The 12,571-nt window shown below is 44.0% G+C and overlaps 1 long non-coding RNA gene across 1 annotated transcript; it reads right to left on the bottom strand.

The window, feature by feature from the left end:
• Positions 1-711: 711 nt before the first annotated feature.
• Positions 712-12,349, bottom strand: LOC130708570 (uncharacterized). The gene is made up of 3 exons (XR_009008789.1): positions 11,805-12,349; positions 4,377-4,446; positions 712-1,824 (listed from the first exon to the last, which is right to left on the bottom strand). It is a non-coding gene; the product is annotated as an uncharacterized LOC130708570 (long non-coding RNA).
• Between the last annotated feature and the right edge of the window lie 222 nt (positions 12,350-12,571).

The following is a 12,571-nucleotide window of genomic DNA, read 5'->3' as shown; positions in this document are numbered from 1 at the left end:
GGAGCTTGGGATTTAGAAAAAGAAAATTAAATAAATAAATAAATAAATAAAATAAAAATATATAAGTTCTTCTTTAACTGTTCCTTTTTCTTCCTAAACTTGTCTTTCCATCCACTTCCCACATCTAATTTTTTTTTTTTTTTAAAGTTTAATTTTTATTTATTTATTTATTTATGGCTGTGTTGGGTCTTCGTTTCTGTGTGAGGGCTTTCTCTAGTTGTGGCAAGTGGGGGCCACTCTTCATCGCGGTGCGCAGGCCTCTCATTATCGCGGCCTCTCTTGTTGCGGAGCACAGGCTCCAGACGCGCAGGCTCAGTAATTGTGGCTCACGGGCCTAGTTGCTCCGCGGCATGTGGGATCTTCCCAGACCAGGGCTCGAACCCGTGTCCCCTGCATTGGCAGGCAGATTCTCAACCACTGCGCCACCAGGGAAGCCCCCTAATTTTATACTAATATAATATATGCTATGTTTGGAAGTCTTTTATGAATTATTCCTATCAGGTTTCTCAGCAACATAAATATAAATTAAAATTTAAGGAGAGTTTATATCCTATGATCAGAAGTCTTTAAGTACTGAAAAGTTTCTTCTGGCTAGGGTTATCATTGCCATTATTAGTAACATGTATTTGATTAAAGCAATATATATGGGTTGCTAATTTTGGTAAATAATTGTTAAACATAAAAAAAGTAAATTTTTATTGGAAATGCATCTCTTAATGAGGTGAATGAGGTTGTTTTTCTCTCCCAATCAGTTTATTTCTCTCTCTACTGGAATAAGATACATTAACATCAGATCAGCTCCTTTTTTTATTGTTATAGGTGCTGGTGCTGAGAAACTTCCACATAGTTAAGTACAAGAGAAAGGAAGGGTTTTTTTACAGCAATGCCACAAAAGTTTTTGGACTCGAGTTATAAGCCAGAAATCATGCAGTGATCAGCAAGAAACTAACATAACATTGTAAAGCAACTATACTCCAATAAAAATTAATTAAAAAAAAAAAAGAAAAAGAAATCATGCCATGATCCATCATTAGCAATTCTTTTTAATGGTCTATCAGCTGATGATACAATCAGTTCTTGCGTCCTTCCTTGGTTCTGCGTGCTCCTGTGGTGTCAACATCATCTTCCCTGGGCACTTATGCTGTCAGCCTGTGGCACTCCTCCGAAGTGAAGAGGAGATATTGATACTTCCCACCATACAGTCAGTGCATGCTGCACTCAGTAACTTCACGGTATGCAAAGAAAAAAACTGACAAAATACTCAAACCCACTTTTCTGGGTAAGGTTTAGCTCAGCGGCCACCAAAACACCTTCTGCCTGCTGGTTCCTGGGGATGTCTGTGCAGGTATCCAGCTTTTGCCCGACTCTCATTTCTGCTTTGAGCAGAAGCACAAGCACACCTTGTGCTTCCTCTACACGTCTTCATTGCATAAATTAGCTCCTGCTCGGCACTCACTAGAGTTTTCTTCTTGGTGACCACTCAGGCTGGCACATTTGCTGGAGCAGTTTCTCAACACTCATTCTCCTTATTTCTGCAAAAGGTGCACCCATCGTTGTCAGAGCTCTGAGCCGCTGAAGAGTCCCCTGCGCCACGTCTCATCTCTCTGTGCTCTGAGCCTTGTGCTTTCTTACGAATCCACGTCTATGCCTTCGATTTCTGTGCGTAAGCACACATGTCTCATAGAGTTATATCTCTAACCAAGATCTCTCCTCTTTTAGTCATATTCTTCCCAGACATCCCTCTTGCCCATCTCAAAGACGTTTCCAAACTTAAATTTAATATCTCCAAAACTGAACTTTTGAGTCCTTCCAAACCTCTCCCTCCTAAAAACAAAAACCAGAAATGAAACAGGCCAGTTCTCTTCCAGGGCCTCCCATTCCCATTCAGTGACTGGTACTGCTGTCCACCCAGCCAGAAACGTGGGAGTGACCTTGACCCCTCTGTCCTGCCCACTTCCTGTAGCCCATCCCTTACAACCCCTGGAAGGTCCAATCTCTAGCCATCTCTTGGTTTGGCCGCTCTTCTGCATTCCTAACATGCACACTGGTTCTCACCATCTTAGTGGATTCTTGCTCCCAAGGGGCAGTCATGCTGGGCCCCACGAGGCCGGCTCATCCCTCCAACCTTGTCTGACATCATGTTCCCTTTGTTCTCTCTCTCCTCTAACCGCACTATCTTACTTGGGGGGCTTCCTCCTGCCACAGGCTAATCCCCTTGCTGAAACTGAGTCCCCCTAAAACCGAGTTCCCTTACTAAGTTTATGACTGATCTCTATCCGAAACTTTATTCCCTTTATTGTCCCACCCCTCTTCCCTTTCAGGACTGAGGAGTGTCAAAGAAAAGGGGTGATTGAAGCCAAGCAGGACCTTGCAGGACCTCCCCTAGTACAAAAGCCCCTGTGCTCTGGCTCTGAGCACCCCGGGACCTGCCTTCTTCCAGCAGCCTCTCCAGTCTGGTTGTCTCTCCTGCCTGGCTCGCCTCCCACACTGCAGCCTCTTTGGACTAAGGGGGTGTCCCTCTTGCTCAGACCCGCTCCAGGAGAGGCGGTCCCTTCCTGTCTGACACCCTCTTCATATTATGGGAAGGGCATGTATGGTTCCTAGCAAAGACAATGGGTATATCTATGCTCGTGTAATGTGTCCAAAATAGATTCATCTTGAAATTTATGGAGTAATCAGAGAACAGAAGCTTCTAATAAGTGTTCCTACGGAATTATTATAAATTAGTATATATTTACTAGGCATCTGCTGTGCTAGGCACTGATGGGAGAAATAGAAATTTAAGATCAAGTCTCTCTTCCCTCAAACAAGTAATACGTGCTTGTTGTCAAAATTAAAACAGTTCTGAAGTATAAAGAGTAAAAGTCAAAGGCCCTATTCACTCCCTTCTCAGTCCCTCTTGGTGAGATCTTTCCAAGCTGTTTTCAATGTTCTTAGAGGTAAATATACATGCATCTGTAAATGCACATACACACATACACCGGGTTTTTAATGGGACTATGCTAGACACATTGTTCTGTAACTTGCTTCTTACAGTTTTACACCTTCCCATGTCCTATGTGCATATAGATCTACCTCATTCTTCTTAGTGGCTGCATCGTGTTTATAATAAGGACATACTATCATTCATTTAACGTTGTGTATTGATGGACATTTAGGTTAGTTCCAGTTTTTCCTTATGAGAGTCACATGCATAAGAAATTAACTTGTATAAATTCAACCATATGTGTTCAGCAAACAGTGAAAACAGAGGAACAATGAAGCAGTAAAAACAATGAGTAAGCATGTGTGGTGAAGAACACGAGCTCTGGAGCCAGACTACTGGATTCAAATCCTTCTCTGCCGCTTAGTAGCTGGGTGATCTTGGGCAAGTTACTTAAGATCTCTGTGCCTCACTTCCTCATCTGGAAAATGGAGGTAGTAATGGTGCTTTTCTCATCGGGTTCTTACAAGGATTAAATGATTAACACATGCAATGCGTTTAGAATAGTTCCTGGTGCATAGGGAGTACTAAATAAATGTTAACTATCATTCTATTATTATTATTATTATTAATTATTTACAGAGTAGAAGGTATAGAGGAAGTTTTATTAAATATGGCTAACATTTATGAATTGGTTAACATTACTTCAAAATTATTTTGGCTAAAAGAAAGTGATGGGGTGTACCTACCTCCTCTGGTCTGCAGCTCGAGGGACACTGCAAAGTATGGTAGAATAAGTCCAAGTAAGGCCTTGTTCCCTTTTCTTTTTCACTTAGCTTTTGAACCAGGCAATGGTACAATTATAAATAATCTGAGCAGTCTCTATAGTGTGACTTGTGATATAACAAAACTTAAAGATACCTTTATGGATGTGTTTTACTAAACCCAGAGACACTGGGCTGAGCCTGCCTTGTGCTTTGGGTCTCCCCAGTAACAGTGCTGATTATACGAGACTTGCACCTGCTAATGCAGTGGCGGTGGTGGGGGGCCCTTCCCAGCAAGGGTGAGGAAGCCGGTGGATGGCACAACCAGGAGAAGCAGAGACACACCTGAACAGGTAAACAAACTCCTGTTGCTAAGAAGGCAGTAAATCAATCAATCCTGTAAATCTTGGGGCTGCCCCAGACCCTTCTAGTCAAGAATTATAATCTAGTTTCCACGGAGTCCAACTGTGTTACCACGAGGCCAGACGAGGTTGAAGCTTCTGCTCTTCCTACTCTCATGTGAACCATTATAGTAAATCCTCCGTTATTTGAGATTCCTGAGTGAGTCTGATCCTTGACCTCACAGGGTCTAACTCAGACACTAGCAAATGGTTTCATAAAAAAGAAAATATGGCCAGTAAGCAAACACCGGAAGGTGTTTGCCCGGCTAGTATGAAACACATACTAACATCACAAGAACCACAAAATATCTCCTTCCTTCTCTTCAACTCTCCTCCTCTTCCTGCTCCTTCTTTTTCCCTTGAAAAAGGCAGATTAAAAAAATATTATAGTATCTTACAAACTTTCAACGAGTAGTAAATAAGTCACAGGGATCTAATGCACAGTATAGTAAATATAGACAAGAGTATTGTACGATAATTATGTAATGTAATGAATATTGTGACAATGGCAATCATATTACAATATATAAATGTCAATGTAACATGCTGTACACAATGTTATATGTCAAATTTGTTCAATAAAAAATTATAGTATCCAATTCTGGTGAGGGAGTAAAGAGAATGTATCAGTAAGTATGGAGAGTCTAAGATCTGTACCCTTTTATCTACTCATTCTACTTCTGGGAATGTCACCGAACAAAACAAAACAAAACAGAGCAACCAACAACCACAACAAAAACCCTAAGTATAGAAAAAGCTTTACATCAAAGATGACCTTCACCATTGTAAACAGTGAATCATTAGAAACAGCCTTGCAACTAGTTGTCTGCAATCAATATCCATTTCCCTTGCTCTCTAATTATGATGGAATCCCTGACCTAGGTCAGCACATGGTTGTCAAAATTTATGACTACATTTCCCAGCCTCCCTTGCACCCAGGTGACCATGTGACTAAGTGCTGGCCAATGGAGATACAAGCAAAAGCGAGGATGTGGCTTCTGACTGAGGCTCCCCTACTCTCTGCCTAGAATGTGGACATAGTCGTGAGACACCTGGGACTGTGCTGATGTGGGCAGCACCCGGGCGATGGCAGAGCAATGAGATGGAAAAAGCCTCTTTGTCTGCACCTTGGAGCCACCATACTAGAGCTGGTCTGTTTGGATAAGAAAACTGTAAATTCAAATTTCCCTTTGTTTGTTTGTTGGCCACGCCACATGGCTTGCAGGATCTTAGTTCTCTGACCAGGGATCGAACCTGGGCCCCGGCAGTGAAAGCACTGCATCCTAACCCCTGGACCGCCAGGGAATTCCTCCCTTTGTTATTTTGAGTCTCTGTTCCTGCAGGCAAGTCTGCATGTAGCTAAAACACACATAAATCAACAGGAAACAATGGAGTGGCATGTCCACTTGGTGAGATGTTAGGTAGCTGCTGAAATTAATTGATGAAGGTATGAAATAATAATAAACACCCTTAAGATATATTAATTTTTAAAAGGATGAAAAATTTTGCATGTGGATTGATGATTATATCTAAGTAAAGCTCTTATTAGAAAGAAAACATTGGAAATTTTACATTGAAATGTTAATAATGGTTATATTTTAGATAATGAAACATTGAAGGATCTATATTTTTTCTTCTCTCACTTTGTTGTTTAAAATTTAAAAAAATGTTTTTATTTAAAATTTTTTGAAATGAAAAAACAAGACAAAAATTGTTAAATAGTATTCCTAGGATGTTCCGGGTATTGGGATTGGTTGCCTTAGGCTAGGCCTCATGTGCAGGTAGCACAGGCATTGGTCAATGTTCTAGGGAACATGGGGAAGACGCTCCCAGCAAAGGCTGCCTCACAAGACCACCCCTGATTACAGCAATTCCATTACTGACACGCTCTTTACAATAATTCCATTACTGGCTGCTATTTTATCCCCCCTTTGAGGTAACACACTAAGTGTCTGATACATTGGGATGAATCCCTTAATAGGCTGGAACAGCTTAGTAATTAGTGCTTGTGAGATAAATGGGCATGGGTGGGGGTGAGAAGGCAAATGGGGAAGAAAGGGAAAGTGGGAAACATCAAGAGATAGATGTCATCAACCTTAAGCTTTGCCTAAATGAGTTCTTGTTGACCCAGACGCTGCTGGCTGTCTACCCAATGTCCATTCTCCCCTTCTTCCTTGCTAATCGATTACCAGGTTGTTGTTGGGTTTTTTTGGTGGGGGGGGGGTAAGCAGTAATTTCCCATCGTGCCTTGCAACTAGTAGTGATGAGGTGACATTTTTTTCCTAATCAGTCAGAAGTGAGAGGAAGTTTAGGGGTGGGGCTTTTGGACAAGCTACGGTTTTCCAGATAAAAATGGACAGAGTTAGTTGACATACTTTTCATTCTTAGCCCTTCCCCCTTCTTCTCATCTGGACCACAAACACAATGCCTGGAGGTACAGCTGACATCTTTTGTTGATGGTATAAAAAGTGTTAAAAAGTAAGTTTCAGAAAAAAAGTAAAATCATGCCTCACATTCAGATATAAAAATGAACATATGTTAAAGATTTTATTGAACTCATGAGGGAACTAAGCAGATGTTATAAGGTGCCAAGAAGCACAAATTCACATGGAGTAAAGGAATGTTGAAATGAATGGAAAATGGAGATAAAACTGGCTTTCCACAGGGTAGGAGGGAAGACACTTGAACCTTTACCTGAAAGGGCAGAATCTGCTTAGTTACAGACAGGAATTCTGCATTGCTATTAGTTACCTACAGTTAGTTAGAGTTGTGAAATAGCTGCCTGGGTCTGATCAGGTGGAAGGGTGTGTTACAGATAACGGGTACTTTTCCATCAAAGTACAAATGTTTTTCTCCAGAAGGAAGATTAAAAGAAACTTCAGTGATGGTATCAGCTCTGGACTACAGACCTCTGGACTCCTTTGAAGGGAGAAAAATAAACCCCTATTTTCTTAAGTAATAATTGTTGGTTTCTGCTAAACGCACCAGGGAAGTCCCATCACTTTTACCTTTTAATTTACATAGTGGTCCATCAATAAATTGAATGTCCACTCTCAGGGGTGATAAAGCAGCTTGCAGCAGACCAACATTCCCACTAACAACAACTAGAAAAGCCAGAAAGAAACGTCAGAATCCATTGCTTTGAAGGCAGTGAAGAGCTGCTGAAGAGACAAGAGCTGGAGGAGTTAAGACTCCAGAAAGGAGGGGCTTCCCTGGTGGCACAGTGGTTAAGAATCCACCTGCCAATGCGGGGCACACGGGTTCGATCCCTGGTCCAGGAAGATCCCACATGCCGCGGAGCAACTAAGCCTGTGCGCCACAACTACTGAGCCTGTGCTCTGGAGCCCAAGAGCCACAACTACTGAACATGCGTGCCACAACTACTGAAGCCCGCGCACCTAGAGCCCATGCTCCGCAACAAGAGAAGCCACCGCAATGAGAAGCCTGCGCACCTCAACAAAGAGTAGCCCCTGCTCACCGCAACTAGAGAAAGCCCACATGCAGCAATGAAGACCCAACGCAGCCCCAAAAAAATTAATTAAATAAATTAAAAAAAAAAAAGACTCCAGGGAGCAGAGAACCCCAGAGGGTGAGCTAATGTCTGCAGCCACTTTTATTTACCCTGAGGGCATCTGCCAATTCTGGACACAGGCATGAGGCTGAGAATCCAGACTTTGAATCCGCAGAGGGCCACTGCTGGGGACAGGCAAACAGCAGAGCTTTTGGCAGAGACCGAGTGGGGAATTCCAAGGACATGTGCCAGATTCTGGGCAACTCTGTATTTCAAGAAACTGAAATTTAAGTGGAAAGCCTCTGAAAAGCAGAGGAAGCTTTTGATAGACTTGCAAGATGAAGATTTGCATTTGAGACCTGCCGGGGTGCTGATGGGGTGGGTCACGGCAGAGCAAACCCCAGGCTCCCAGGTGGAAGTTGGAGACACAGAGGTAGACTGAGCCCTACCAGGATCTCAATGCAGCCGTGACTCAGTACGGTCTCTGATTAGATTAAGGAGATTGGCTACTCTTCTCATTGGTCTCTTGGAGTAAGGGGTAAACCCTCCCTGGAGGATAATAACATTTGAAGCCTCTACAACTTTTTACAAGCAAAATTTGGCATCTAATAAAAAATTACCAGATATATGAAAAACAAGAGAGAAAAGACAATAGAAAAAGACCCACAGTTAAGCCAGATACTGAAGTTACCTGACTTTAAAATTACTATGGTTAACATGTTCAAGAAAATAGAGGAAAAGATGGAGAATTTTACTTGAGTATTGAAATCTGGAAAAATAAATCAAATGGAAGCTCTAGCGCTAAAAAGTACATTAAATAAAATTATGAATTCAGTATATTAGACACAACAGAAGACAGGGTTAGTGAACTGGGGACAAATCAATAGAGAATATACAAATTGAAGCACAAAAGGAAAGAATGGAAAAAATACAGAAACAAGCATTAGAGACATGTGTGACACTATGAGACGGTGAAACATATATGTAATTGGCTTCCCAGAAAAAAGAAAGAGAATGGGGCAATACCAAAAGAGATAATAACCAAGAGTTTCCCAAAACTGATGAGACATCAAATCATAGATTCAAGAAGCACTGTGACTCCAAAGCAAGATAAACACAAAGCCAGCCACACCTAGCACATCATAGCAGGACTGCTGAAAACCAAAGAGAAACATAAAATGTTAAGAGAATCCAGAAAAAAAAAAGATACATTACCTTTGAAGATTGTTGGCTGACTTTAGAAACAATAAAGCCAGAAGACAATGGAATGGCATCTTCAATGTGATGAAAGAAAATAAACCTGTTAAACATTCCCCAAAGTTTTAGGCACTAGGTTTTATTTAGAGAACAGGGATAGTGAAGATTTCTGATTTTATCTTTTTTTTTTTTTTTGGCCATACTGCCCGGCATGTGGGATCCTAGTTCCCCGACCAGGGATCGAACCCACGCCCCTGCCTTGGAAGCGTGGAGTTTTAACCACTGGACTGCCAGGGAAGTCCCCCTCTGATTTTATCTTTTTAATTGTTTTGCATAATATGTGATTTATAAGTTATCTGGAATTAAGTAAAAAAAAAAAAAAAAGTATTCTAGCATTCCATAGAAGTTTTTCAAACTGTAAGCCTACAGCAATGATTAGCTACTTTCTTGCCTCCATAGTCACCTTAGTTTTAATTCATCCTTAAATTTAAATCACAAAACAAATGTTGTATATAGAATTCTTTTTAACTTTAAAAATGGGTTAAACAGTAGAACACAGATAGATTACCCAGAACTTAATTCAATAGTATTGATACCATGCTTTAATTTACTTCATCATCTCTGCCCTTATTTTATTTTAGTTTTCAAAGTTAGTACATTGCCTACGTACGCATCTTTTGGGAGACAGATGAATGGAGTACTTGTGTTAGACATCTGGGACCAGGATATGTCAGAGATTCAAAACCAGGACACAGAACATGAGGGCTAAATGCTTCTAGAATGATTCTACCCGAGTCACAGGTGAGCAGGCCAAGTCCTTTCTGATAGTACCTGAGATCTATTCTCCCAGCCCATGTTTCCTGAGCCTCGGAGTAACTCTCATTTGATATTTTCATAACTTCTCTCAGCTTCTATCATTTTCAAGGGTGACTGAAATTATGTATTCCCAATCAGATGGGAACAAACCTCCCTCTCCACCCGCTTGTTTTCTCTGTTCCTTCCACAGTCTTCTCATCCAGCCAAGATGCTGAATAAAACGACCATATCTCCTAGTATCAGTGAAACTGAAAACTTACCAGACTGAAAGTATGAATCATCATTCAAATTCCCCCCAAAATTCTAGTTTATAACCACTCCTCGGAAATTCCCATTTATAAGTAGAAAAAGCAAGAATGAAGTTATTTTCTTTTCAAATCCATTTCTCCATCTATAAAAAAATTAGTTTACCACACAACTTAACCCACCGCATGTATATTGTTGTGATCCAAGCAACTATAAATAAAGCTGAACTGCCAAAACTTCCTGTCTCTTTTCGTTTTTTCTAGCAAGAATTGGTAACATTTAGCATTAAATTTCACTGTCATGCAAAGGATGTTTAAGGATTTTCCGGTTTTACTCCACCGGAAGTAGGAACAGTTATGCAGAAGTCCCCTGATTCTTTATCACCACAAAACCCACAGCAACCAAAACACATACACAGATTAAGAATTCTTCATCTCAAGAAATTGCAGTTGAAGCCACTAAGTGTAAGAACAACAGAAAAGAGGCAGATTAATAAAATACAGTAAGACCCATAAAAGTTGAATTATGCATTTTCATCTTGAAAGATACTGCTATATCGCCCTCTTAAGAGTTGGACCAATTTAACCTTCCACAAGTAAGGTATGAGGGTGCCTATTTCCACACAGCCTTGTTATCATAGCATGGTATCCAATTTTTTTTCAGTCTGAGAGGTAAAAAGTGGTATTTTGGTGTAGTTTTATATTTAGTATGTCATCATGAATGAGATTAGTAATTTTTTGTATGCTTACAAACCATTTGTATTTCCTTTTCAGTGAATCATATTTTAATAGCTTTTGCCCAGTTTTCTATTTTGGTCTTTTTCTTATCAAATTGTGAGAGTTCTTTATGTACTACAGAGATTTGTCTCTGATGTGAACTGCCAATATTTTCCCCCGTTTTGCCATTTGTCTTTCGCCTTGACTAAGAAGTTGATTTGGCCCAAGGTAAAGAACTTTAATTTCAAAGCTTTCCTAAGTGGTTGTGTCCTCAAAGGAGGCTACGGAGGTAGGAGACTCTTGTTTGGAAAGACACAGCAATCTGCCTGCTTCCTATGCCCCTGTCAGGCCCGTGGGCAACGCCTGCAGGTCAGCGGAGGAAAAAAGGGAACGGATGTCGCTCGCGCGGTGTGTGCAGAGTCCTCCCGGTGGGGGCCAGGAACACTGGCACACAGGGCACCTTTGGGAACACGTTTCTCTGCCCGAAGATGGATTTAGGCGCACATCCCACCCGAGGCTTCCCCCAGAGAGTGGGAGGGCACCAGGAGGGGGGGTCGTGTTTCCCTCTCCTGGTGGAGGGTGTCAGAGCGTGTGCAAAGCCTCTTTCAGACCGTCCGCGGCTCCTGGTGTGATTCTAGACCCAACACATCCATTTTGGGAAAGGTGATGCAGGGGCTACTCGTGTCCTGGGGATTGTCCCGGTGTAGCGAGAGGGCCAGATCCTAGCGCACGGTTTCTCCACGGTGCCCCGGCGGGCAGCGGTACTGTCGTCCCAGGTGAGGTGGGGGCCGGGTAGCTTGCCCAGGTACCCAGGGCTGGAACCGGCTGCCGGGGTGCCGGGCCCAAGCTCTCAAGCCCCAGCCCTCGGCAGTGCTAGAGCGGGTCCAAGGAAGGGCCAACAGCCTCACCGGAGTAAACTTTCTGGGGTCTGAGACGGACTCTAGCTTCCATTCCCGGGTCCTGCCAAGGGCGGGTGTAACCATCTCTCAAAGCTCGGCCAGGACCTGTGCTCAACCACCCAGGCTCTGCTCTCGACCTCTGAGCATTTCACACATTGCCCTCAGTTTTTATGCACCCTTGTCTTTTTGTTTGTTTGTTTTTTGGCCGCGCCACGTGGGATCTTAGTTCCCCGACCAGGGATGGAACCCGCGCCCCCTGCACTGGAAGCGCAGCGTCCTAACCCCTGGACCGCCAGGGAAGCCCCTGTGCACCCTGGTCTTATTTCCTCACCTAGACATCCGACATCGGCCGCGCAGAGGTTTACGTGTATGGACCACATCCGACGGCAGAGCGCTTCGGCAGCAGGCGGATCTCCACGGATCTCGTCGCCGACAGCGTGTGGGGACCGGCTCAGGAGGGCCAGCAATGAGGCGCGAGGGCAAGGGACCGGGAAGTTCACCGAGGGGAGGCCCCGGCGGGGTGATGGACGGCGGGATGAAAAGCTGGACTTTAGGGGGGACATCACATCTGGCCCAGCCTGGTGGGGGCGGGGGGCGGACCCGGCTGCAGAAGGTCCAGACTCTCCCTCGGGGGGAAAAGGGACTTCCTGCCAGATGCTCTGGCCTCTTTCGAGGTTTCTGGAGAAACGAAGCCAGGCTCCATTTCCTCTGAAGTCAGGCAAACCGGGCCGGGCCAGCAGTCCCGCCCTGACAAGTGCCTCAGCCCTCAGAGGCTAGGCCGGCGGTCTCCGCAGCTCCGGGCTGAGGCCTACAGCACCTCGCGGCCCGGGTCTTCCCGCCAGCCCCGCCCCCGCCCCCGCCCCCCAGCAAGTCCGGGGCGGGGTCTTCGCCCCAGCTCCTTCTCGCCCTCCCCTCTGCCCGCCCACATCTTCCCCCAGCCTCCAGCCAGGGTCCTCGCCCCACCCTTGTCCCGCACTCCCGCCTCGCCCCCGGGTCCGTCTTAGCCCCGCCCACAGCCTACCCACAACCCCGCCCCCATCTTAGCCCCCGCCCACAACCCTGCTTCGCCACCGCGTGGGGGCGGGGCGGCCCGGCGAC

Source organism: Balaenoptera acutorostrata, chromosome 7, assembly GCF_949987535.1.
Source record: "Balaenoptera acutorostrata chromosome 7, mBalAcu1.1, whole genome shotgun sequence".
NCBI lineage: Eukaryota > Metazoa > Chordata > Mammalia > Artiodactyla > Balaenopteridae > Balaenoptera > Balaenoptera acutorostrata.
Note: the sequence above shows the minus strand (reverse complement) of the source record. Positions and strands in the feature narration are given on the sequence as shown.